Raw genomic sequence first — 24,605 nt, 5'->3', positions numbered from 1 at the left:
AGAATATGGTGGATTTGGTTCTTTTAGATATTTCAAGTATTAAAGAAGAAATAATGATGAGAAGAGACAAATTGAAGAAGCTATCATTTGCACACTTCTAAAGTTTCAGCTAGCTCCATTGGATCTAGTAAAGTCACTTCCAAATGAACTTTACTTGCATATTGATAATAGGTGGAAATATGCAATGGACTTAGAGAGATAAGTCTAGTCCATCTATTTCCTGATATGTTTGTAGTAGAAATAAAGGAACATTTGACAACCTACAATTCAAAATTTCTTGTCAAACAGAGAGCCTTAAAACTGATGAATGGGCTATATATTGACGTAGAAAATGAGACAAAAGCAAAATGGCAGGAAATCTTCAAAACTAAAGATGCTGGTGAACAATCTAAAGTTGAAATCGTTGATGTCACCGAGCATGATCCTGATGTCACCGAGCAAGGTCCTGATGCTACTAAGCAAGACACGACTGACACTGTATATGGGGAAAATGGATAACAATAATGTTGAAAGACTAAATAGATTCAACCACAAAACCCTAGCCTAACAACAACAAAGATCCACCATAACATATGAAGATTACCTAAGACAATGCAAATCAAACGAAATCACAAAGATTATACCATCACATGTCCAATAGGGTTTGGATCTCCATTCTTCCTATCTCCATTGATTTTGCTTGATATATTTGCTCTCAGATTTTATGTGCACAAGAGTTCAACAAAGAATGGAATGTGGTTGCAAGTAGGATCGTAGTGTAGTCAAGTCCTTAAGATGAATGATTAGGGTTTGATAATGAAGGAAGCATCTCCTTATATAGAAGACACAATATGAAATGGAGGGATAAGATTAAGAGGTGTAAAAGGAGGTCGGCTATGATTAGAGGGTAGCTAAAAGAAATAATAAAATAATGAAAGAGGTAGATAGTGTATGAATTAAGAGATGAATGACATGTGTCATGGGTAGAAAAGGCTAATGAATTAATTAAATAAATAAAGATTTATTTAATTAATAGAAGAAGTGGGATCAATTAAATAAATAAGATATTTATTTAATTTAGGAAAAGGATAATTTAAATAAATAAATGTATTTATTTAAATGAGAAATAAGGCTAGAAGAGGATAAATGAATTAATTAAATAAATAAAGATTTATTTAATTAATAGAAGAATTAAGCTTAGATGATTAAATAAATAATTTTTTTATTTAATTAGACATGACAATTTTAGGTGTCTACATTTTGCCCCTCTTTGAGACAATGCGGCTTATCGCATTGTTTCAAAGAAGATAAGATGAACTGATACAGAGTTGCCCCAAGATGGGAATGATATGCCCCCTCGAGAGATTGGATGAAAATGTCTGAAAAGATCACAGACAATCTCTTGATAAGAAAGAGAGGCTAGAATGGACTGACCAGATAAAGTGATGGAGTCACGGGATAATGAAGACTGACTCGAGAAACGAGGGCTAGGGCAATCTATAAGATAGACCACGAGGGAAATACATCCTCATTGTCATCTACACATCCACAAAAGCAAAGTGCAGAACAAAAATAGAGCAGCAACAGTCAGCAGCAATGGCCTTTGTTCACAGATTCGACCATGTTTGCCGATTCTAGAGGCCAGCAGAGACAAGAGAGCCGGTAAGTACCACAAAACCTCCTCGTACTTTGTTGCATTTATTGTTGTAATTAATGCATGCTAGATAGGGTAATAAATGCACTTAGAATAGGGTCCAAAAAAATGTCAAAAATGCCCAGGTGCGTTTGCGTTGGTTCCAGGCACGTCTATGCTCGCGAGGTGCATTTGTGTTTGTGCCAGGCACGTCTGTGATGGAAAACACGTCTGTGACGAATGCGGCTGTGTCTATGCTATGTAGGTGCATCTATGCCAAAAAGACACATCTATGTCGCCCAGGCGCATCTGTGCAGAGCATAGGCACGTCTATGTGTTTCAGATGCATCTATGTAAAACAGGGGTGTTTATGCAGTCTTCCAGCGTGTTTATGTCAGGAAAGCGCGTTTGTGTCCAAAAATGTGAATTTGTGTCTTCTAGGTCAAATTAGTAGTTCTGTGATGAACATATGCTATCGATTGGATAAGCTGCTAAGAGCATACACTCAAGCAGGTCCTCTAGGGAAGACTAGGATAACAAATAGGGCTAGGATTGATAATTCTATGATAGAACATGCGTTGCCAATTAGGAAACTACTCAAGAGGATTCACTCAAGAAGAGGCCCTAAGATAGGATAGATCAAGGCACTTTGTGATGAACAGTGAGTACCAAAATGTGAGCAGCACTTTGTGATGAACAGTGAGTGCAAATGTGAGGAGCACTTTGTGATGAATAGGGATTGCAAAACACGTAGTACTTTGTGATGAACAGGGAGTACCACTAGGATAGAAGCAACACTTTGTGATGAACAGTGAGTGTCACTAGGATAGAAGCAACACTTTGTGATGAATAGTGAGTGTCACTAGGATAGAGTACCATATGCACTTAGATAAAAAGTAGCATTTTGTGATGAACAGTGAATTCCACTATGACTGACATGATTGATTTGCTTGACTGCAGGAGTATTTGCCTATGCTGGAGTCACGGAAGAGATTCTCATCGACTTAGAGGTTGCGACCTGAGTTGACAGCCGAGGACCGAGCTGCAATTGAAGCTATGGGTTTGAGACATATTCTGTATGTGCCTAAGTTTTGAGCAAACATGGGACTATTGACTGTACTGGTAGAGAGGTGGCACTCTGAGACTTGCACATTTCATTTGCCGATGGGTGAGATGATGGTTACCCTGGAGGATGTATACAGGATTTTGAGGATACCGATCAATGGGGAGTTGATTCCCTACGATCGAGATGGAGACAGGGAGGCCCTGAGACGAGTGTTCCAGGACCTAGGATTGGAGATGAGGGCTGGACATGTGGCTTGGGACACCATGACAGCTACAGGATTAGTGTTGCTAGCAGTGATAGGAGGAGCGATCAGTGGGTTCCTGTGTCCTGATAGAGCAGCACGAGGGTTGGCTGTGGGCTGGCGAGGTGCATTGGAAACACTGGTGACACAACACACCAGATATGCCTAGGGACTGTGTGTGCTAGCACACCTGTATTACGAGCTGCATCAGTTTGTGTACCATAGGTCAGTGGGATTGGGCTACGGGGTCACATTGTTACAGGTGCGGGCCTATGAGCATCTGCCAGTGATGAGACCAATACATTTCAGGGGCAGAGGTCACAAACGCAGTTTTGTACACTTGTACCACATGATCACTTCGTAGCCACAGATTGGTAGGTTAGAGCACTGGCGGTGGGTGATTGATGACATTGATATGGTGATATGGAGGTCATACCTGGGATGCGAGCAGTGGGAGGATGATGCAGTAGAGCTACCTTACACCTTCTGGAGCAGGTATCTGATTGGGCAAATGCCCTATGTACTGGAGAGGCAGCTAGTTGACAGGGTGGGCAGGCAGTTTGGTAGGATCCAGCGGATGCCACGGGGTTTAGGCATGTATGCACGGACTGTCAGGGATCAGGTGCAGTTTGGGCCACTACTATCATATGATCAGGCCATTACATAGCTAGTGGAGATGATGCCCCTATCCTGGGACATATGGCCAGAGATCAAGGATGTCGGCATGGATGCAGAGTACACAACATATTGGGCCGAGCATCCATTCCCATGCCTGATGGATCCAGGAGAGCTACTAGATGGAGATGGTGGTGGGGATGGTGATGATGATGGAGATGATGGGGGCAGAGGCCAATGGAGGAGGAGGGGGTAGCTGGAGAGAGGAGGGTGGCATCGCGGAGGGAGGGTGGAGAGGACAGGCAGGCTCGGGTGGTGAGGGGTCACGGTGGATTACCGCTACAGGTGCCAGCGGCACAGGGTCCCAGACAGGTGTAGGTACAGGGACAGGTATAGGGACAGATATAGGGATAGGCACCAGTATAGGAACTAGTACAGGCATAGGCACAGGGGTAGGCACTCGTACAGGGGGAGCCATAGGGGGCTGAGGCAGAGGAGGATGAGTTGACTGAGCTGAGGGAGATCTGCCAGGGACAGGAAGATGAGATCCAGGACCTGGAGAGGGAGAGGGATAGACTCAGGAGGCAGCTCAGAGATACTGAGTGGGAGCAGGATTAGGCCATTCAGCGCTATACAGAGGTTGAGATAGCACTGAGGGTTAGGAGGCAGGCGGCAGAGGACACAGGGGCTGGATATGCCTATGTCCTATGGGCAGGGGAGGAGATTGCCTACTGGCGGGATCTCTATTATGGTGCGGTGCCAGCTGATTAGCAGGTGAGGAGCTTCCATAGACCATCACGGACAGTGACAGCTACGGGAGGGAGCTGGAGGAGATAGGCATCTAGTGGTGGGGTTATGGGTCCTCCACCACCACCAGATAGAGGGGACAGGAGGGATGATTCTGGGGTAGGTCCTTCGGGGGCTCAGATTCCATTGAGGCCAGGTGGCTCTGAGGGAGGGAGTTCATCATAGCTGTAGAGGGCTCCCTATGTATTAGTATTGTATCATTTTTGTATGATGATGTAGACACCTTCGGGTGATTGTAGCCATATGATTTTGACATCATTGTATCATGACACTTTATATATATATGAGATGATTCATCTTTGCAGCAGCTATATGCATGTGTACCTATGTGATGAGATGTTTCATGATGTATGTTTCTATGTGATGGTTATGATATGGATGCAAATATTTATATGGTGTGATGCAATATTTTTGTTCTTTTATGTTTTATATGTGTATGCATGATGCAAATGTGAATGTATGTAATGCAAATGAATATGATAATGCAAATAATTATTTACATGATGAAAATATAAAATGTGCTAACATGTGTTGTGTGGAGGATGTGATGCAGTTGTGATATCTATATGTATGTATGAAATGCTTATATGTGGTAATGCAGGTGAAACTACATGAAATGCAAATATTTTTGGTGTGTCATTATACTCAGTCATGTGATAGCAGGCTACACGGACTCGAGAAGGATGATGGAAGTCAATCAAGAAAGGGGGATGAAAGACAAAAGATATGAAAGTGAAAGAGCTTCTTGTGCATTATCATCATTGAGCTTTATTATGGCAAGTAGGCAGGCTACACGGACTCGAGAAGGATGATGGAAGTCAATCAAGAAAGGGGGATGAAAGACAAAAGATATGAAAGTGAAAGAGCTTCTTGTGCGTTATCATCATTGAGCTTTATTATGGAAAGTAGGTTATGAAAATCGAGGCATATGTTCAACCCAGAAAGTCATTGTACCCATTTGCATGGTGATAAGACAGTCACAAACAAGGAATGCCCCAGTTCATACTAGACTCATAGTGTCCTCATATCCTTGGACAAGTCATAGCATTACTAAGAGACAATCCACAGACAACAAATACAAATAGGTGATGATACCCCATCCTCGCCTTTCTAGTCAAAGACATCCTGGAGATAGAATCTCTAGTCAGAGACATCTTGGAAAAGCTAAAAGACATGTCACCAAAAGATAAAATCAAAAGAAAACCAAAACTCAACACCAACATCCACTGTAGTCCTCAAATTTAGTGTCTCTTGTCACTTGTATAAGTCTTATTTGATTGTGGTCACAATGTTTACTTTCACAAAAAGGATAGATAGCACTGAACCATAATGTTGTCTGAGTCTGTTGAAAGATTTAATTTGTTGAAGCCCATTGTTGTTGCTGTGTCTCATCTGAAACTGACTGAATTGATGAAACTGATACTTTATTGTGGAGAAGATGAAACTTTATTGCAGATCTATGATACAAATGTTGCTTTATTGCGGATTGTGCACGAATAGATTGAAGGAAGCTGGAAGAAACTATACTCCTCGAAACATGTGATGTTCTCAATCCCACACCCATCACTAGACATAGGATTTGCCTTAGCCATAGATAGGATCTGATTTATTATGGATGGAAAGGGAGGTTTATTATGAATGGCTAACCAATCTTGGGTAGATCAATAACAAGCCATGATGGGCATGTGTAAATTTTATTATGAATGAATAGGTTGTGAGTGTGTGCAAAGTGAAAGGATGAAAGTGAATCCTGAAGGAGGGAGGAGAAATGTCTCTACACATAGTGCTAGTGACCCAGTTTTCACCATGGTACTTGCCCAGGGCACTACCGAAGTGGTTTTCATCGTTGGACGAAATTATTTCTCTTTACTTTTTTTGATTTTTTAATATTTTTTGTGTCACAAGGCACCTGTTTGCCAGGTTTTCACCAAGTAACTATTTTTTTTGTTTTATAATTTTTTTTTGTATTTTTGAAATTTTTGATTTTTTTGTATTTTTTGAATTAGGATATTCCAAAGAGCTATGTGTAGAACCTGCGAAGGTGCATGCTATTGATAGGATCCTCCAAAGGTTCACCTTCTATAGTTGAGAGTTGATACGCCCCAGATCCATATGTTGATGTAATGATGTAAGGACCAAGCCAATTTGGTTCGAACTTGCCCTTCTTTTCTTGGTCTTGCTGATTTTTTAGGATTTTCTTTGAGAACCAAATCACCTACCTCAAATGTGCAAGGCTTGACTTTGTGATTGTAGCTGCAACTCATTTGTTGTTGGTAAGCCTTGAGATGATTGAAAGCAGTTTGTCTTCGTTCATCCAGTAGTTCCAGTTCTTGTAAGCGAGAGACCCTATAGTCTTCATCACTGATGATGTTTTGCAAAGAGACCCGTAAAGAGGGTAGCTCGACCTCAATAGGAAAGATGGCTTCAGTGCCATAGACAAGTGAATAAGGTGTAGCTCCTGTAGGTGTATGGACACTTGTGCGGTAGGCCCAAAGTGCAGGATTAAGTTGGATATGCCAATTACGGCCAGCATCGTCGACTGTCTTTTTTAGGATTTTAAGGATTGTCTTATTAGATGCCTCAGCTTGACCATTACCTTGGGGGTAATATGGCATGGAAAAACGATGGGAAATATGGAAGCGGTCACAGAGTTCATGAACATCCTGATTTTTGAAGGGACTCCCGTTATCAGTGATAATGGAAACATGAATACCGTATCGACAAATGATATAGTTGAGAATGAACGTAGCAATCTATTTTCTAGTGACTTGTGTGAGAGGCATGACTTCAATCCATTTTGTGAAATACTCTGTGGCAGTGATAATGAATTTATGACCATTAGAAGAAGGAGGGTGAATCTTGCCTATGAGATCGAGTCCCCACTGACAAAAGGGCCAAGGAGACGCAATTGGTTGAAGTTCTTGTGCTGGTGTATGTATGAGGTCTCCATGAATTTGACATTGCTTGCATTTCTTGACAAATTGATATGAGTCTTTTTCCATATTGGGCTAATAATATCCAGTCCTGATGAGTTTCTTGGCTAAGGTAGGACCACTAGCATGTGGACCACATATCCCTTCATGCACTTCATGTAACGCAATCTGAGCTTCATCTCTTTCTAAACATCTAAGAAGAGTGCCATATAGACCTCACCGGTATAGGATATCAGCTAAAATGACGTATCGAGAAGATTGGCGAATGAAAGTGCGACGCTGGTTATTTGATAGATCAGGAGGTAGGGTATTGTCACGAAGGTATGTGAAAATGGAACCATATAACTGGGACTCGGGACCGACAACACATATCATCTCAGTAGGAATGATTTCATATGAAGGAACCAAAAGGTTATCCACCAAGAACTCATAACGGGTCTCATTTGGAGGTAGATCAATCAATGAAGCAATTGTAGCCATGGCATCCACGGCGCAATTCTTCTCTCTTGGTATCTACTCAAAATCTATCTTTGTGAAGTGTTGTTTCAGGTCATCCACCATTTGTTTGTAAGGCATTAATTTTTCATCTTTTGTTTGGTAATCATCAGTTGCTTGACGGATTACAAGTTGAGAGTCCCAAAAAACACGAAGTTCTTGGATCTTCCACTGAACTGCGATCCGTAATCCAGTTGTTAATGCCTCATATTTTGCTATATTGTTAGTGCAAGGAAATGATAAGCGGTATGATTTTGGTATAGAATCCCCTTGAGGAGTTATAAAGAGGATGCCAGCTCTTGCCCCATGTTGTGTGTATGAGCCGTCGAAGTACAGTTGCCATGGCTTCACATGTGACATTGTTAAAATGGATTCATCTGGAAATTCTGAACTTAGAGGAACATCATCAATCATGGGAGCATCTGCTAATTGATCTACGATCGCTTGTCCTTTTATTGCTTTTCTGTCCACATACTCGATGTCAAATTCACTCAGGATCATTACCCATTTGGCCAGTCACCCAGTAAGTGTTGCTTTATTGAGAAGGTATTTCAACGGATCAATTCTTGCAACCAACTTAGTCTTATGAGTGAGTATGTAATGTCATAATTTTTGTCAAGCAAAGACCATGGTGAGACATGCATGTTCAATTGGTGTGTAGTTTAGCTCATATCCCACCAATGTGAGACTGATATAGTATACTGCTTTTTCTTTGCCCTCAGCAATTTGTTGTGCTAAGAGTGCCCCTAGTGCTGTTGGAGTAGCTGATATGTATAGTAACAAAGACTGATCTGGAACTGGTGGCATCAAAACTGGTAGATTTAGAAGATAATCTTTGAGTGTCTAGAAAGCCTATTGACAGTTATCATCCCATTTGAATTTGATGTTTTTATGTAGCAAGTGCTGAAAAGGATTACACTTATCTGCAAGTTGTGCTATGAATATTCGTATGGGCTGGAGTCTGCCTTGTAAAGACCAAAGTTGACTAATATTTCTTGGTGGTTGCATCTCCAAGATGGCCTTGACTTTTGATGGATCAGCTTTGATTCCTCTTTTGGATACAATGAATCCTAGGAGCTTCCCGGAGGTTACTCCAAAAACACATTTCTTGGGGTTTAATCTTACTTTGTATTTTTCCAACCGATCAAAGATGACTGAAAGTATGTCCAAATGTGTATTTCTGTCTATTGATTTTCCCAAAAGGTCATCGACATAATCTTCCACGATTATGTGCATGAGATCATGAAAGATAGTAGTCATGGCTCTTTGATATGTAGCGCCTGCATTTTTTAGCCCAACGGGCATGACATTCCAATAGAAAGTTCCCCAAGGACAAGTGAATGATGTTTTGTGTTGATCCTCGGGCGTGATCTTTATTTGATTATAACCAGAGAATCCATCCATCAATGATAACATTTCATGACCTGTTGTGAGATCAACAATCAAGTCAATATTCGGTAATGGGAAGTCATCCTTTGGACAAGCTTTGTTGATGTCTTTGAAATCTGTACATATTCTGATGCTGCGATCTAGTTTACTAATAGGCACTAAGTTTGAGATCCATTTAGGATAATCAATTGGGTGTATGGATCCGACATCCAATAATTTCTCAAGTTCTGCTTTGACTAGTAATGCCACTTGTGGATGCATCTTTCTTAATTTCTGTTTCACTAGTTTTGCCCCGGTTTAACTATCAAATGATGCATTACCAAATCCGGATCTAATCCAAGCATATCAGTGTATGACCAGGCAAAGTTGATTTGTCATTCTTTGAAGAAACTTATGAATTTTGACCTTTCTGACTCTGCCAACGATTGAGCCAGGAATATGTTGTGTGGAACCTCTTCTGTACCAATGTTTGTTTTGATAGTCTCCTCTATCAACATGGATGACTTTTCCTCATATGATGCTGGGAGAATGTCGAGCCTTCCATTTTCGGATGCCTCAGAGAGGTTTTCGCCCTTAGATACGTCCTTTCTTTTTACTTTTTTGGGGTCAGACACCGCCACAGTGTGGTTTTTGCCATAAGACCCTTGGTTTGTTCTTATTTTCACATTTTTGTGACTAGAAGGTCCAACACCCTCACCAAAATATGCCACGCTATTGAGTTCTATAGTGTATCCCACTTCATGGTCCCCAGGGGGAAGATCATCTCGTATGCCAAGATAGTCAATAAAAGCTTCATCATTTTGGAATGTGTCAAACTGTGCAGGTCCTTCATGATCCCAGTCAATGAGTTGGTGGTGAACAAGGGGAAGGCCTTTAATGTCTTCAAAGTTAGCGGGACTAAGAGTGAAGATGCAGTTATATTCGGGTATGTAAAGGTAATTATCGAGGTCATCGATGGCACTCTCCTCATCAATCTTGATCGTGAACGAATCCAAACTATCATCACTAGTAGCACATTCTGGGACAGGTGTTCTCATCCTATGTGATTTCAACTTGGGACCTTGAGAAAAGGACTGTGTGGAATCCTCATGGGTTGTTTCTTGACCAACTTTGAATCTTTTATAAAATTCCTCTTCTTCTGTGGGTTCATCTGGCTCTTTGAATGTTTCGGTGAGCTCGTAATCACTGGAAGATTTGTCTGAACCCCATTCCCATTCATTGGAGTCTGTGGAATAGCGACCCTCTTGTTGAATTTTGGCAGCTTTGATTTGTAAGGCTTCTTCTGTCCTTTGAGTGTGGACCTTGGAAGTCAGGAAACCAAGTCCCTTTGAGCGTTCCTTTTTGAATGTCAATTCAGGTTGTAAAGGTTCAATGATGCCTTCCTTTCGTAACCCAAGAGGGCTTTTTCCATCATACCCGAATTTTTGTAGAATCTTGAAGCCTTTGTCATATTTCTCACATGGTAGACTGATGTGATCTTGTGTGTCATCTTCAATGTCTTTGTAAAGAATTTTGTATAAGTCTTCCTCTTCCAGTTTGCCCCATCTTTGAAAGGTAGTAGGGTCCCATTTGAGTACCATGATGGATACTTGCTTGTTAGGATGTGGTCTTCCATATTCTTTTGGTGAACTCATGACTTGTCATAAGTACCTGGTCTGATTTAAAGTGTATTGCCCCATGCCCTTGTCCTGAAACTTGCCTTTAAGCTCACCTTGTTTTGATGTTGAAGGTTTTAATGACTCAGGATCAATGTATGCCGAAGAAGGAACAACTTCACGATTACTGGGAATGATGGTCTCAGTTTTTGATCTCAGGTTATTGCAGTATATGAATGGATTAGGATCACCATTAACTGTTACCTCTACTCCATTGTGAGGAAACTTAATGCATTGGTGATATGTAGATGGGACTGCCCTCATTTCATGAATCCAAGGACGTCCTAGCAATATGTTATAAGTGAGATCTAGATCTAGGACTTGACAAACCACATCCTTCGTAACTGGCCCAACTCTGAGAGGTAAGGTGACTGTGCCCTTGGACGAACGCTCTTCATCATCATATGCCTTGATGGTGATTTGATTTGCAGAATTCACAGTTTTATCAGAATATCCGAATTGTTTAATTGTGCTCAATGTACAAATGTTTAGACCAGCTCCTCCATCTGTCAGGACTCGTTTTATTCGATGTTTGTGTATGAAGGCTTTAATGTGTAGTGGTGCATTATGTGGTTGACTTACGGAGGTGTCATTAGCTTCTATGAATGTAAGGGAATGTGGAATAGAAAGATGTCCCACCATGGCTTGAAACTGGTCCATGTTCAGATCAGTAGGAATGGCAGTGTCTCTCAAGATTTTATCAAGAATAGCTTTATGTGCGGGGGATATGCGTAATAGCTCAAGGCTGGAGATGAGTGCGGGTGTCTTCCCTAACTATTCTACAAGGTCATACTTAGGTTTGGTTGATGAGGAAGCGGTGTTTTTGGTTGGAGCATCCTACAAAGTGAATTTACCTCGACGGGTTGTAACATGACATTCAGAGGTAGGTTCGGAAGAAGATCCAACACCTTTTAGGACAATCTTGGGTCTCTGGGTAGAATTCTTAGGGGTTTTGTCCTTGATGATAATGGTAGAGACATAATTGTCCATCAAGATGTGATTGATAGTTGAATCATAGTTATAGGTTGCTCTGGTATAGTTGGTTTGGTCATCTGTGGCTTTAGCTTTTCCCTTGTCATGCTTTGGGAATGGTTCCTTAAACATCTCATGTTCTTGATTGGATGAGTGTCCCTCAATCTCAATGTCACCTCTATCAATGAGATCTTGTATGATGTTCTTCAGTCGATGACAATTTCCTATCTTATGACCCTTTCTCTTATGAAATTCACAATACTCATCATCATTCCACCAATTTGGTTTAACCTTTGGTTCATATGGAGGAAAATATGGAACTATGATTACCTTGTTTGCCACTAGCTTCTTGAAGACTGACTCAAGTGGTTCTCCCAATGGAGTGTACTTTCTCCATGATCTAGAAGTTGTTTGAGTATTCACTTGATTGTTTGTAGAACTTGATCCAAAAAAAATGAATTTGGGTCGCATTGTGTTGGCATCAACAACACCATCATTGACTGTGTTCTTGTTTTTATTCCAAAATCTTGGCTTGTCTTTTCCTTTAAAGTCATCTTTGTTTTCCTTGAATATCTTAATGACTTCTTTTTCAATTAGGACCTTCTCTATTGCTAAGCCTTTTTCAATGACGTCCTTGAAGGTAGACAAACAAGCTTTCCTTAAGTCATAGCCAATGTCTTTGTTAACATTTTGTGTGAACATCTCTACCATTTGTTTTTGTGGAATTTCACAAGAGCATCTGCTGGCTAGATTTCTCCATCTTTGTAAAAATGATGAAAAAGATTCTCCATCCCTTTGCTTGGTGTTGCACAAAGTAGTGACTGATATGTTTGTCTCTATGTTGTAGGAGAAATGTTGAATAAATGCCTCTGCTAGATCACCCCATGACTTAATACCAGGTGGGAGTTGGGAGAACCATTCCATAGCTTGATCACCTAAGCTTTGTGGGAATAATCTCATCAAATATGTCTCTTTTGCTGCTACCTCAATGCAAGCTATGAAAAAATGTCTTATGTGTGCCTTAGTATCCCCTTTTCCTCTATACTTATCAAACTTAGGTGTCACAAAGTGTGTAGGAAAAGGAGGCATTGGAATGCTCTTGTGAAATGGATAAGGACATATGTCTCTCATTGTGTATGTTGGCTTTGGTGTATTTATGTCCTCCATTTTCTTTTGTAAGTCCCTGATTTGTTGCTCCAAATTGCTCTTAGGTGGAGATTTACTTCTTGGACCATACCCTATGCTTGAGGCACCAATTGGAGGAGGAGCATGTTGCATATATGGATGATATTGATCATACACATGTTCATATGGAGGAGGTCTATAGTGATGTTGTGTATATGGACCACTTGGTATAGATTCATGTTGAGGAATGAAATATCTATTTTGTCCATGTATACCATACTCTACAGGCATGTCATGTTCTAATGTGTTGCCCCCAAATTTGACACGGGGTTTCCTTGTGTCCAAATTTTGAGCATGCTTTTGAATATCCAATTGCTTTGGTGGTTGATCCTTAGCCTGGGTATGTGATTGAGCATATCTTTCTGCATAAGACTTCCATAATGGTCTGTGAAGGTGAGTATCATATGCTTGACCATGTGTATGTGGGACCTCTAGTTTTTGAAGCAAAGATGATGGTGATTCAGGTACCATATATGGTCCTCTATTTCCTCCACTATTAGGCCTCCTTTGATCCATGTTGGAGTGATTTTGTTGCAAAGGTCGATTTTCCATTATTTGAGACATGTCAAAATCATGAGGTATTTTGGTTCCACTTTGTGCCATCATTTGTAAGAAGTATTGTCTATCCCTCCTCATTATTTTCTCAATTAGTCGATTGAAGCAGGGGTCCATAATGGATTCTTCCACATCTGCTGAATGTACTGAAAAGTTGTCCATATCATCATTGTGTGTATCATTGTTGTTTGTAGTGTCCATGTTCTCAACATTTGGAATGTTTCTATAGGCATCCATGTTAGGTAATGTGTTATGATCAGTATTGAAAAAGACATCATTGTCATACTCATAGACACTCATGTTTGTGGACTCTTGAGCCTCTTTAGTTTCTCTCCTAGATTTTTGAAGACAAGTTTCAACCATGAACTAGGTATAGACCAAGATGTGTGAGACTAGATGAAAATGGAAAGAGTATGGAAGACCAAGGGTTGGATGGAATGTAAATGAATCTGAAGTGTACTTGCAATGTCCAAAGTGTAAGACCAAGTATGTATGTAGTAGAGTAGGTGTGACTTCCAAAGAGAGGATAGTTTCTCTTGATGAGGTAAGTTGACCTTGACTCTAAGTAAGACCAAATGAGATCCAAAGGTAAGAGACCTTGATGAGGGACCACTTAGCAAAGTGTTGTTGTATGTAGTGTGTTGACAAAGTATGATGAGGACAAGCAAGTGACCTTTTGACTCAAGTTTAGACAAATGTGCATGTAATGTAAGATGTAAAGCAATGACGGATTGTATGAGACCCAAAGACAGGTTGAATTCTAAATGAAACCCTGGAAAAATGACCTAGGAAGCTCAAAAATTCCAAAACTGACTGTGTTTGTTTGCTGAACTGTAACAGTTTTTCAATTCTGAACACAGACGTGCCTGTATACTTCACAGATGCAATTTCCTGACACAGACGTGCTTCTATTTAACACAGACGCGTTTCTGAGATTTTTGTAAAGTGCACTGTTGATTCTAGAAACACAGACGCATTTTTGCCCTTCATAGATGCGGTTATACAACACAGACGCTATTATGTTAGACACAGATGCGCTTCTGCAAAATTTGTGCAATTTTTTCCAATCTGTGAAGTCATTTTTGTTGTGACCAAATCTGACTATTTGACTGTTTTTCATGACAAGAGGACACAGTGTTGATGAAGACCCAATGTTTGCAAGTGTCTAGACTCCAAGAAAAGTGTGTTGTTCGATGTAAAATTGTTTTGCATACACTTGAAGACACAAAAGACACAATGTTTTGCTATTTGGTCTTGAATGTTTTGAATGTTTGAAATAAGTCAAACACAATTCTTATAGCTGGCCAAGACAATAGTTGTTGATCCCACATGGGGTTTTACCCCCGAGGCTATGCTATTCAGAGCGGATACTTAGATGCTTGACCTCAGTGGCTCCACCCTCGGCACTCACTTCTTGGGTCAGCCAAGCATCAGTCCCCATGAAAACTCCTCATGGTGAATTTTGTATCTCTACTAAGAACCGTATGTGTGTGGGCCACTACCAAAGGTCTGACCTCCTGCCCCAACAACTAGAAGGATTTGGGCTTCTAAAACAAAAAGGTGCTAGTAAGGGTATCCACTCGTGTGGCTATACATGTGGCACTTTTAGCTCTGTAAATATAGAAGGCTCCTAGCCAGTAGGGGTTACGCCCTACAAGTGATCAAATAAATTTGATCAAACGGGTTTATGGGGAGACATAGTGTCGGTATGAACTAATTAGCACACGTTATCCATAGTTTTCACCATGAATACTGTTGTTTATAGTGGTTTAGAAGAGATGGGTTTTCCTCACTACCACTTGGGTCGTTCTCTTCTCACTAGTAGTCCTAATGACCACACGGGAAGACAGGCCCTCTAAAGATTAAACAAAAAGAGCCTATTGCTCAAGACACAAAAAAACAATGATTCAATTTTAGTGCACCAATTGAAGTGTTTGCTAGTCTATGAAAACAAGGCACACAATAAAAATCCAAAAACTCTTGCCAAGGACCTGCAACAAAGAGTTGTTAGTAGTTTGGATTGTTTCAAATGATCACCCCTTTTTGCAAGCACACAAGTTAGGTAAATTTTAAATCCAAAAGACTTTGTGAAAATAGGGGCCTTCAACAAAAATGATTTTTCTTTCAAGACAAGCTGCACCAATTTTGTTAGCTAGATCTGAAAATGTTAGCTCAAAATAAACTAGATCTGAAAACTTAAATGCAAAACTCAAAACCAAATCAATAAAAACAAAAAAAATTTGAAACTGATGCGCACAGACACAGTTACCTTCAACACAGACGTGACTTCATGATGCAGACACGGTTCTGTGAGACACAGATGCGGCTCTAGAACCCAGATGCGACTTCTAGACACAGACGCGTCTAAAAACACCACAGACGCTACTGAGGGACACAAATGTGGTTTCCAAAATCTACAAAATAAAATGCTTTCGATAACATAGATGCGATTCCAGATGTCACAGACGTGCTAGAAAATCAAAAACGCGATCTGAAAGTACACAGGCACGAAAATATCAAATTGTTGTCGAAAATGTCAGATCTGCAACTTCAAAACACAAAATCTACAACAAGGATGTTTAATGCAAAAAGGGACAAGAGTCCCATCGGGTGTGCCAAAATGTATATGGGGAAAATGGATAACAATAATGTTGAAAGACTAAATAGATTCAACCACAAAACCCTAGCCTAACAACAACAAAGATCGACCATAACATATGAAGATTACCTAAGACAATGCAAATCAAATGAAATCACAAAGATTATACCATCACATGTCCAATAGGGTTTGGATCTCCATTCTTCCTATCTCCATTGATCTTGCTTGATATATTTGCTCTCAGATTTTATGTGCACAAGAGCTCAACAAAGAACGGAATGTGGTTGCAAGTAGGATCATAGTGTATTCAAGTCCTTAAGATGAATGATTAGGGTTTGATAATGAAGGAAGCATCTCCTTATATAGAAGACACAATATGAAATGGAGGGATAAGATTAAGAGCGGTAAAAGGAGGTCGGCTATGATTAGAGGGTAGGTAAAAGAAATAATAAAATAATGAAAGGGGTAGGTAGTGTATGAATTAAGAGATGAATGGCATGTGTCATGGGTAGAAAAGGCTAATGAATTAATTAAATAAATAAAGATTTATTTAATTAATGGAAGAAGTGGGATCAATTAAATAAATAAGATATTTATTTAATTTAGGAAAAGGATAATTTAAATAAATAAATGTATTTATTTAAATGAGAAATAAGGCTAGAAGAGGATAAATGAATTAATTAAATAAATAAAGATTGATTTAATTAATAGAAGAATTAAGCTTATATAATTAAATAAATAAAATATTTATTTAATTAGACATGACAATTTAGGTGTCTACAGACACTATTCAAATTGATGAAGATGTCATGGATATAGAGGAACCAGAGCAGGAAATGATAGAAGGCTCTACATATGCAAAACTTGTATCTAGTGAATCCGTTTTAGAACAAGTTCAGCCTTACCCACCGATCAATCAACCTGTCTCTACCGAAGCTCCTCAGGATATAGCACAAGGCACCGAAGGTCACCAGCCTGAAGTAGCAGAAGGTACAACTCAAGAACAGACGTCTCAAGCACCCTCGAGCACTGAAAATGTAGCAGCTGAGACACCCAGTACCGAGACACCAAAAGACACCATAGCGGCTGTAGACACCCAAAATTGTCATGTCTAATTAAATAAATATTTTATTTATTTAATTATCTAAGCCTAATTCTTCTATTAATTAAATAAATTTTTATTTATTTAATTAATTCATTTATCCTCTTCTAGCCTTATTTCTCATTTAAATAAATACATTTATTTATTTAAATTATCCCTTTCCTATATTAAATAAATATTTTATTTATTTAATTGTCCCACTTCTTCTATTAATTAAATAAATCTTTATTTATTTAATTAATTCATTATCTTTTTCTACACATGACACATGTCATTCATCTCTTATATCCTACACTACCTACCTCTTTCATTATTTTGGTATTTCTTATACCTACCCTCTAATCCTAGCCGACCTCTCTTTTTACACCTCTCAATCTTAACCCTCCATTTCTTATTGTGTCTTCTATTTAAGGAGATGCTTTCTTCATTGACAAACCCTAATGCCTAATGACACATACTAATGACTGATTTTGGAGGACTTGGCTACACTACAATTCTACTTGCAACCACATTCTGGGGCAACTCTGTATTAGTTCATCTTATCTTCTTTGAAACAACGCGACAAGCCGCATTGTCTCAAAGAGGGGCAAAATGTAGACACCCAAAATTGTCATGTCTAATTAAATAAATATTTTATTTATTTAATTATCTAAGCCTAATTCTTCTATTAATTAAATAAATTTTTATTTATTTAATTAATTCATTTATCCTCTTCTAGCCTTATTTCTCATTTAAATAAATACATTTATTTATTTAAATTATCCCTTTCCTATATTAAATAAATATTTTATTTATTTAATTGTCCCACTTCTTCTATTAATTAAATAAATCTTTATTTATTTAATTAATTCATTATCTTTTTCTACACATGACACATGTCATTCATCTCTTATTTCCTACACTACCTACCTCTTTCATTATTTTGGTATTTCTTATACCTACCCTCTAATCCTAGCCGACCTCTCTTTTTACACCTCTCAATCTTAACCCTCCATTTCTTATTGTGTCTTCTATTTAAGGAGATGCTTTCTTCATTGACAAACCCTAATGCCTAATGACACATACTAATGACTGATTTTGGAGGACTTGGCTACACTACAATTCTACTTGCAACCACATTCCGTTCTTTATTGAGCTCTTGTGCATACAAAAATCTGAGAGCAAGCATATCAAACAAGATCAATGGAGATAGGAAGAATGGAGATCAAAACCCTAGTGGACATGTGATGGTATAATCTTTGTGATTTTTGAGTTATTTTGCATTGTCTTAGGTTATCTTCATATGTTATGGTGGATCTTTGTTCATTGTTAGGCTAGGGTTTAGTGGTTGAATCCATTTTAGTCTTTCAATATTGTTGTTTATTGCTATCCATTTTCACCATATACATTTTGGCACGCCCGGTGGGACTCTTGTCCCTTTGCATTTAACATTTTTGTTGCAGATTTTGCATTTTTGAAGTTGCAGATCGGACGATTTCGAGGACATTTTAGGTTTTTTCCGCGTCTGCGAGTGTTCGGATCGCATTTTTGTATTTCAGAGGCGTCTGTGATATCTTTGATCGCGTCTGTGTTTCTATCATTTCTATTTTTTTGCAGGTTTCCGAAAGTCGCGTCTGTGATCCCGAATCGCGTCTGTGAACAATCTGATTGCGTCTGCAGAATAAAGAGGCGTCTGTGTTCTGAGACCGCGTCTGTGAATAACAGAACTGCGTCTGTGTCAGACAGACGCGTCTGTTTCTGGTATAACAGCGTCTGTGCATTCTGTTTTGCAAATTTTTCAAGTTTTTTGATTCGGGTTTTCGGATTTTTGTACTTAGGGTTTCAGATCTGGTTTATTTTTGGCTAATCTTTGCAGATCTAGCTAACCTGATTTGTGCAGCTTGCTTTGGAGGCAAATACGTTTTTGTTGAAGGCCCCTTTTTCACAAAGTCTTTTTGGGTTTTCTTAAAATTTACCTAACTTGTGTGCTTGCAGGAAGGGGTTATCATTTGAAACAACCCAAACTACTAACAATTTTGTTGCAGGGCCTTAGCTAGGGTTTTGTAATTTTATTGTGTGCCTTGTCTTCATAGCTTAGCAAACACTTCAATTGGTGCACTAAAATTGAATCATTGTCTTTTGTGTCTTGAGCAATAGGCTCTTTTTGTTTATTCTTTAGAGGGCCTGTCTTCCCGTGTGGTCATTAGGACTACTAGTGAGAAGAGAACGACCCAAGTGGTAGCAAAAGAAAAGCCATCTTCTTCCAAGCCACTATAATCAAATGTATTCATGGTGAAAACTATGAATAACGTGTGCTGATTAGTTCATACCGACACTATGTCTCCCCATAAACCCGTTTGATCAAATTTATTTGATCATTTGTAGGGCGTAACCCCTACCGGCTGGGAGCCTTCTGTATTTACAGAGCTGAAAGTGCCGCATGTATGGCCACACGAGCGGATGCCCTTACTAGCACCATTTTGTTTTAGATGCCCAAATCCTTCTAGTTGTTGAGGCAGGAGGTCGGACCTCTGGTAGCGGCCCACACACATACGGTTCTTAGTAGAGATACAAAGTTCGCCATGGGGAGTTTTCATGGGGACTGATGCTTGGCTGACCCGAGAAGTGAGTGCCGAGGGTGGAGCCAGTGAGGTCAAGCATCTAAGTATCCACTTTGAATAGCGTAGCCTCGGGGGTAAAACCCCATGTGGGATCAACAATTATTGTCCTGGCCAGCCATAAGAATTGTGCTTGACTTATGATAAACATTCAAACAATCAAGACAAAACAACAAAACATTGTGTCTTTTGTGTCTTCAAGTGTATGCAAAAACTTTTTACATCAAACAACACACTTTTTGGAGTCTAAACAGTCTGCAAACATTGGGTCATCAACACTGTGTCCTCTTGTCACGAAAAATAGTCGAAAAATCAGATTTGGTCACAGCAAAACAAATTCACAGATAGGAAAGATTGCACTAAGGTTACAGAAACGCGTCTGTGTCTGTTAAAACCGCATCTGTGTCGGATAAACGTGTCTGTGAAGTACAGAATAGCGTCTGTGTTTTTATCAGCGTCTGTGTCGAACATAGACACGTCTGTGTCTGGAAATCGCGTCTGTGAAGTATACAGGCGCGTCTGTGTCTACAATTGCAAAAAACTGTTACAGTCCCAGCAAACATCAACAGGAAATCTCAGAATCACGTCTGCGTCAAACAAAATAGCGTCTGTGTCTTAAAACCGCGTCTGTGAAGTATACAGAGGCGTCTGTGTCAGGATTTGAAAAATTTAACAGTCAAGCAAACAAAGAAATCAGTTTCAGCATACTTGAGCTTCCTAGGTTGTCTCTTCAGGTTTCATCTAGCATTCAGCCTGTTCTAAGGTCTTACACAGTCCATCATTGCTTCATACCTCATTTTACATTCATACTTGTCTAAACTTGAGTCAAAAGGTCACTTGCTTGTCCTCATTATACTTTGTTAACACACTACATACAACAACACTTTGCTAAGTGGTCCCTCATCAAGGTTTCTTACCTTTGGGTCTCATTTGGTCTTACTTAGAGTCAAGGTCAGCTTACCTCATCAAGAGAAACTATCCTCTCTTTGGAAGTCACACCTACTCTACTACATACATACTTGGTCTTACACTTTGGACATTGCAAGTAAACTTCAGATTCATTTACATTCCATACAACTCTTGGTCTTACATACTCTTGTCATTTTCGTCTAAGTCTCTCACATATTGCTAAACACCTAGTTCATGGTTGAAACCCGTCTTCAAAAATCTAGGAGAAAAGCTAAAGAAGCTCAAGGGTCCGTAAACATGAGTTCTTATGAGTATGACAATGATGTCTTCTACAATCCTGAGCACACTACATTACCAGACATGAATGTTTATAGACACAATCCAAATGTGGAAAGCGCAAACGCTATACACAACGCTACACACAATGACAATGTTGACAATTCTTCAATACTTTCAGCAGACATACAAGAATCTATAATGGATCCTCAATTCAATAGATTGGTTGAAGAGATAATGAGGAGAGATCGTCAATATTTCTTAAACATGATGGCACAAAGTGGAGCTAAAATACCACATGATTTTGACTTATCTCAACTTATGGAAAGTAGACCTTCACAACAAACTCAACCTAATAGTGGAGGACCAAATAACATGATGCCGGAGTCACCATCAGTTTTGCTTCAGAAACCAGCAATCCCACATACACAAGCTCAAATGCATGATACTTACACTCAAAGACCATCATGGAGGCCCTATGCTCAAACACATGCTCAAGATATGGGTCAACCAAGACAAATGGATACTCAAGGACTTCCTCAAAATTTTGACACAAGAAGACCTCATGCCAAAATTGGGGGCAACACAATGGAAAATGAAAGGCCTATTGAATATGGTTTATACACACAAAACAGATATGGGGTCCCTCAACAAGAAATTATGCCAAGTGCTCCATACATGTCGCAACAATATAGACCTCCATATGGACATGTCTACGATCAGTATCATCCATACATGCAACAAGCTCCTCCTCAAATGGGTGTTTCAAACATGGGACATGCTATAAGAAATCCATCTCCTCCCAAAAATAATTTGGAGCAACAAATTAGAGATCTACAAAAGAAAGTGGAAGACATGGGCACATCAAAACCCACATATACTATGAGAGATATATGCCCTTATCCCTTTGATAAGAGCATTCCAATGCCTCCGTTTCCTCCGCACTTTGTAACACCAAAATTCGACAAATATAGAGGGAGAGGAGACCCCAAGGCACACATAAGACAATTCTTCACAGCTTGCATTGAGGTAGCGGCAGAAGAAACATACTTAATGAGGTTGTTCCCACAGAGCTTAGGGGACCAAGCTATGGAATGGTTTTCTCAATTACCTCCCGGTATTAAGTCATGGGGCGACTTGGCAGAGGCATTCATCCAACATTTCTCTTACAACATTGAAACAGATGTCTCAGTTACTACCTTGTGCAATACGAAACAAAAAGAAGGAGAATCTTTTGCGTCATTTTTACAAAGATGGAGAAACTTAGCTAGCAGATGCTCTTGTGAAATCCCGCAAAAACAAATGGTGGAAATGTTCACACAAAATGTTAACAAGGCTATTGGCTATGATCTCATAAAAGCTTGTTTGTCTACATTTAAGGATGTCATTGAAAAGGGCCTAGCAACAGAAAAGGTCTTGATTGAACAAGGAGTTATCAAACTATTCAAAGAAAACAAAGAGGACTTTAAGGGAAAGGACAAACCAAAGTTTTGGAACAAGAACAAGAATACAGTTAATGATGGTGTTGTTGATGCCAACACAGTGAGACCAAAGTTCGTCTTTTCTGGATCAAGTTCTACCAACAATCAAGTGAATAATCAAACGGCTGCTAAACCACGAAGGAAGTACACTCCATTGGGAGAACCACTTGAATCAGTATTCAAAAAGCTTGTAGCAAACAAGGTGATCACGGTCCCAGATTTTCCTCCATATGAACCAAAGGTAAAACCGAATTGGTGGAATGATGATGAATATTGCGAATTTCATAAGAGCAAGGGTCACAAGACAAGTAATTGCCATCGATTGAAAAACATTGTACAAGATCTCATTGACAGAGGAGATATTGAGATTGAGGGACATTCATCTAACCAAGAGCATGAGGTGTTTAAGGAACCATTCCCAAAACATGACAAGGGAAAAGGCAAAGTCACAGATGATCAAGCCAATTACACCAGAACATCTTACAGTTATGATTCCACTATTAATCACATCTCAATGGACAATCATATTTCTACCATTACTATCAAAAATAAAAATCCTGAGAATCCTCCTCAGCGACCCAAAATTGTCCTAAAAGGTGTGGGATCTTCATCCACATCTACCTCTGAATGTCATGTTACAACCCGTTGAGGTAAGATCACATTGCCAGGTACCTCTACTAAGAATACCAATCTTCCGTCAACTAAGCCTGAGTACGATCTTGTAGAGCAATTAGGGAAAACACCCGCACTCATCTCTATTCTTGAGCTCTTACGTATATCTCCTGCACATAAAGCTGTCCTGGACAAAACCTTGAGAGATACTGCTGTCCCTACTGATCTGAACGTGGACCAGTTTCAAGCCATGGTGGGATACCTATCTGTTCCACATTCCCTCACATTCACAGAAGCCGATGACGCTTCCATAAGTCAGCCTCATAATGCACCTCTACATATTGAAGCCTTCATACATAAACACCGAATAAAATGAGTCCTGATAGATGGAGGAGCAGGTCTTAATATTTGTACATTGAGCACCATCAGACAATTGGGATATTCTGACAAAGCTGTGAATTCTATGAACCAAATCACCATTAAGGCTTATGATGATGAAGAGCGTTCGTCCAAGGGCACGGTCATCTTACCACTCAGAATAGGGCCAGTCACAAAGGACGTGATTTGTCAAGTCCTGGATCTAGACCTCACGTATAACATATTGCTAGGACGTCCGTGGATTCATGAAATGAGAGCAGTCCCATCAACGTACCATCAGTGCATAAAATTTCCTCATAATGGAGTCGAGGTAACGGTCAATGGTGATCCAAATCCATTCATATATTGCAATAACTTGAGATCACATACTGAGACTATCATTCCTAGCAATCGTGAGGCTACTCCTTCTTCAGCATATATTGATCCTGAGTCATTAAAGCCCTCGACATCCAAACAAGGTGAACTTAGAGCCAAGTTTCAAGACAAAGGCATGGGAGAATACACTCTAAATCAAACAATGTTCTTACGACAAGTCATGAACTCCCCCAAGGAATATGGGAGGCCACATCCTAATAAGCAAATCTCCATCATGCTACTCAAATGGGATCCTACCGTCTTTCAAAAATGGGGCGAACTAGAGGAAGAAACTTTATATAAAATGCTATATAAGGACGCTGAAGATGATACACATGATCAAATTATAATACCCTGTGAAAACTATGGTAAAGGTTTCAAAATTCTGCAGAGATTCGGGTATGATGGAAAGAGTCCTCTTGGACTACGCAAAGAAGGTGTCATGGAGCCTCTACAACCTGAGCTAACTACAAGAAGGGAATGCTCCAAGGGGCTTGGTTTTCTAAATCCCAAGATTCAAAATAAGAGAACAAAACAGATATGGCGAGTCAAAGTGGCTGAAGTTCAACAAGAGGATAATTATTCCACAGACTCCAATGAGTGGGAATGGGGTTCAGACAAATCCTCCAGCGACTATGAACTCAATGAGACATTTAGAGAGCCAGATGAACTAACAGAGGAGGAGGAGTTTTACAAGAAATTCAGAGTTGGTCAAGAACCGACCCATAAGGATCCCGCACAAGCTTCGTTTCAAGGCCCTAGGTCAGGATCA

Source organism: Cryptomeria japonica, chromosome 10 (genome assembly GCF_030272615.1).
Source record: "Cryptomeria japonica chromosome 10, Sugi_1.0, whole genome shotgun sequence".
NCBI lineage: Eukaryota > Viridiplantae > Streptophyta > Pinopsida > Cupressales > Cupressaceae > Cryptomeria > Cryptomeria japonica.
This window is presented reverse-complemented; position numbering follows the sequence as displayed.